Source organism: Equus quagga, chromosome 17 (assembly GCF_021613505.1).
Source record: "Equus quagga isolate Etosha38 chromosome 17, UCLA_HA_Equagga_1.0, whole genome shotgun sequence".
Taxonomy (NCBI): Eukaryota; Metazoa; Chordata; class Mammalia; order Perissodactyla; family Equidae; genus Equus; species Equus quagga.
The window spans coordinates 25,451,323-25,455,991 of record NC_060283.1 but is presented as its reverse complement, the minus strand read 5'-3'; positions in this window follow the sequence as shown (position 1 = coordinate 25,455,991).

The following is a 4,669-nucleotide window of genomic DNA, read 5'->3' as shown; positions in this document are numbered from 1 at the left end:
GAGACACTGGGGTGGATGATGGAGACACTGGGGTGGATGATGGAGACACAGGAGTGGGTGATTCTGAGAATCTGGGAGGCCCGGATACCTCTGAAATTTTGAGCACTGAGCCCCCACAATTCAGCAAAGCCCTTGTTGACCAGTTGGGGCAGGGGGCCATGGCTGGGCCGCCTCCAGGAAAGAACCCCTGTCTGGGCTCAGGGCCTGACTGAGAAACCCATCAATGATGGGCAGCGTCCATCCTCCAGCAGAACCCCAAGTCCTGAAGATTGTCTCATTTGACGAGTGTGGGATTAATCAAGTCTTGAGCGGAAATACAACCTGGTGAGGTGAGGACAAGGCCTGGGCTTGGGCGCAGCTAGACCTGGGTGCTGATCCCACACGGGGCCCCGGCAGAATGCCATGCTGTCGGTCCCATTGGCTGTGGGACTCTCAGAGAATCTCGTGGATCCAAAAGTGTCAGCGACGCTGCTGCTATTTTCTGCTCCCCAGGCGCTGTGAGACATGAGGCCACGGCCGTAGAATGGCTCTTGTCACCTCCTCCAGAGCACTCGCAGTACAGTGGGGCAGGTGGGCAAACAGACCAGCGCCAGTCATCCAGCTGCCTCCTCCGATGTCCCTGAGTGCTGGGCTCCGTACTGAGCCCCTGCGGGGTGCGCTGTCAGAGATCTTAACACAGCCGGTGGGGACACGTCCACCCCTACTTTCCAAACGGACACAGGCGGTAGGGCTGGGACTCGGGCCCCCTGGCCTCACCCTGAAGCGAGTGCTCTGCCCCGACGTGGCTGGCCTGTTGTGAGGGTGGGGCGGCCTCAGCGCAAGGATGTGTGCGCGTGGAGAGGAGCAGAGCAGGTCGGCCTGATGGGGAGACGCAGGACAGCCTCCCGGCCCGGCCACCAGCCAGTCTGCACTCTGAATTGCTGCATAAATGTGAGCCGTGGTCCCGTTATCATGAAGCATCTCCAGCGAGGGCTCCGACTTGGGGCCAAGTTTTCGGAAAGGCGTCAAGACAACACAGGTGGAGGCCAGCTCGAGCTCTGGCCCTGCCCCGTGCTCAGGGGGAGGGCACCCTCGGCAGCTCCCGGGTTACAGAGCCCCAATTCTGCCCCGAGAACTGGGGAGACCAGGACCTCCTGCCTCAGCTCTTCTTCTCCCCTGGGCTTTCTGAGGACGCGCCTGGAGGACGGGGTCGCCATCGGAGCTCCTCTGGCCTGGGTGGAGGCAGGGCGGTAACGGTTGGGCTCCAGAGTTTTGAATCAGAGAACCCCACTCAAGCTGGGTGCGGCCAAAAGGGGGCCTTCTTTAAGAGGCCCCAGGGGGGTCCTCCAGATTGCCCACCTGGGCTGGCAGGAGGGGTCAGATCTGCGGAGACCAGGCCTGGGCTGGGAGCCGTCGTCCCGGGTCCTCCTGCCGCTGGCTTCGTCTCTCTCTCTTGGCCAAGAGTGCCTTCCACTCCTCAGAGGCCGCGGCGGCCCGAGCACCCGCGTCCACTCCTCCAGCTCAAGCCCAGCCGCATGGAGACCCACCAGCCGCACGCTTCTCTTCTCATGTCCAAATGTTTGGGGGCGAGTCCTGATTGGGTCCCCGTCCATCCTGAGTCTGACCACCCACAGCCAGGGTGTCGTCGTCACGCAGCAGCATCCCGCACCCTCCCTGGGGACGGGAGCGAGGCGGCTCTGCAGACAGAGGGGTCTTTGCTTCATAGGCTGTGCAGAACCCCCAAAGTGGCCACGGCCAGGGACCAAGCCTGCCTCCACCTCCCACCTCCTTGGCTCCTCCCCACCCACCCCGTCCAAATGCCCACAAAGACCATTGTTTTCAACGCGCAGCTGGTCTTAGGTCTCGAGTGATCTGTAAGCCATTAGCTAAAGCTTTACGCCATCAGGGGAATGAAGAACTTGTCCTCCTCATCGTTGTCATCATTCTTCTCTCTCATTCATCGAGGCCTTCCTGTGTTCCAGACCCTGGGCCCTTCACACGGACTCCTTCATTGAATCTTCACAACCACACTGTGGAGCAGATGCCATTATTGTCCTCACTTTACAGAACGAGAAACTGAGGCACAGAAGGTGAAGCAGGCTGCCCATGTGCCCCCGCGGTGGCAGAGCTGGCATTGGGCCCCCCTGAGCAGGTGCTCAGCTCTGTGCTGGAGGCTGCCGGGGCCCACAGCTGTGGGGTTCTGCGTCGTCAGCGAGCCCTCCCCGCAAATAAGAAACCCCGGAGCAGGGCTGAGGGGCGCCTGGCTGGGCGTGGCTGGAGATTCCGAGGGAGGGGCTCAGAGAGGGCCTGACCCAGGCGGGTGGCTTCCTGGAAGGTTGGACAGCGGCCTCGGAGAACAAGTAAGATTTGAGTGGAGACGACGCTCTTAGGAGAGACCTGAGTTCGGGAGGGGCTGCATGGAGACAGCTGGGCAGTGGGCCAGGCTGGCTACAAAGCAAGCTCACGGCGGATGGGTGGGCAGGCGGGCAGGCACCGGATCCCAGTGGCCCTTACTTCCTGCAGCACCCAGGAGCCCAGCACACTGCCGAACACACGTGGCTGCCGCTAGCATCTGCTGAACTGACCTGACACGAAAGAACAAACAAAGGGGACCCAGAGAGGGAGGAATGTGGTTGAAGCTGCAGCTGAATGAGACCCACTCCTCCTACAGGCACTGCACCTGCAGCTTCTCCCCGGGTAGATCCCACAAGTCAGTAACGCCAACAAGGATCACGCTTCCTCTTTTCCAGATGCAGAAACCAAAGCACAGAGAGGCGGAGCGAGTTGCCCAAGGTCACACAGCAATTGGAGGCTCAAACTCAATACTCCTATTGCGAATCTAGGATTCCTAGGAAGAGGGGGCTTGCATCAAATCTGGGGACCGGTTTCCAGTGTCTAAAAGAATCAGGAAATGCTAAAACACTGACGCTGAGAGGTACAGGGAAGTGTTTTGGACCCCCACGCACCTGGGTTTGAATTTTGGCTTTGTCACTTCCTGGGTGACCTTGGGCAAACGGCTTCTCTCCTCTGTGAGGACCATGGCGGCGCCTCAAACGGTCCTTGTGAAGATTAAAGGAGTCATTCGTACAGGTGCCTCTCAGGGCAAGGACGCGCTCAACAAACACCAGCGTTATTTATTACCCTCACGAGCAGCCGGACCTGTGAGCCGCCGTTGGGTTTTCTCAGCCACAAAATAGGGTAAGGATACCTCGCGGTCAGGACGTTGGGGAGATAAACGAGACGACACGCCCAGAGCTATGGGGTGCCCGGCCTCGAGCACGTCCCCCCCTCCCCGCAGCCCTCCTCAGGTTGGGTTTAGCTTCCCCCGTGTCACTTGTGAACTTGCGCTCAGCGTGAGCGAGGACACCCTGAGCATCTCCTTCTCCCATCCGGCGCCACACCCTCCCGGGGTGAGGGGTGAGCCGGCCGCCCCGCGCGGGCATGCCCGGTGCCTCTGCATCCTGCCAGATTCAGCTTCCGGGATGCTCCCCAGGGCCTGAGATGCGGCCCCACGGGCAGAGGCGGCCAACTCTGGCCACAGAACAGGCACTTCTGCAAGGAGATCCTTTGGGTCCGGTGGACCCCGGGTGGGGCAGAATGTTCTGGGCTGCAGGGTGGGGGCGACATTCCTCTTCCGAAGACTGAGCCATGGGCCCGAGCTGCCCCCCCCCTTTTTTTTTAAACAAACCACCAACTAGTGATGATTTATGCTGTAGGCACTGTGCCAAGCAGCTCACATGGGTCCCGGCCACTAAGGCCTGTGCAGCCTGGGGCAGGTCACTCACCATCTCTGAGCTTCGGTCATCTGTGAAATGGGTTGAAGCGCGCCCGCCTCACAGAGCCGCAACGTGGATTCAGTGAGTTCCAGCGGCAGCCGCCTGACTGAAGGCTGGCTGGATTTTGGTATTCTTTGCATACGTCGTCCATGGACTCTTCACAACGCCCCTGAAGGTAGAATTAACTGTCCTCTTCCTCATCTCACCCCTGGTTTTGGGGAGAAAGTGAAAATTGAGAGGGTAAATCAGTGGCTCCTGAGTGCGGATCTGACCTCATGCAAACGCACGTGGAGAACACGAGATGGAGCACGTTCTGGGGCTGGTCTGCGGAGGACGACGCCGTGAGTCCAGGACGGGCCCGGCGACGCGTCTGTAGCGGGGGCAGGACCCCGGGTCACCCGGAAGCAAGGAGCCGGGTTAGGCCCTTTGGCAGAGGCCACACAGCAACATCTGAACGTCGAGGTAGGACCCTAAGCCAGCATCCTTCCCACATGGGGCACTTTCCCTGGGGGTGGGCACCGGCGTGCTCCACGGCCTTGGGGCGGGGATTCTGGCCTGGCCCTCTCTCCACGGAGGGCAGGGTGGGGCTCTCCTGAGCAGGGTCCTCCAAGCAGCCACTTGCAAGCCACTCTGCCCCCATCACGGTTTCCTTTCCCCAAAGCCACCCCCCGGCCAACACAGTGGGGGACCCGTCAGGCCTTGTGGACCCTGGAAGGTCTCACCAGTGGTCAGGGACACGTCACCCATTGGCTACCCACAGACGTCCTCTCCAGGGCCCCGTCTCCACCCTCGGATGCCCCTGGGCACGCGGACAGCCCCTGGCAAGCTCCAGGAGCTGCTGGAGCATTTGGTTCCTTTGCTCATTTTATTAATAAACGTGTCCCGCTGCCAACAGCATGGAAGCTGCGGCCTGG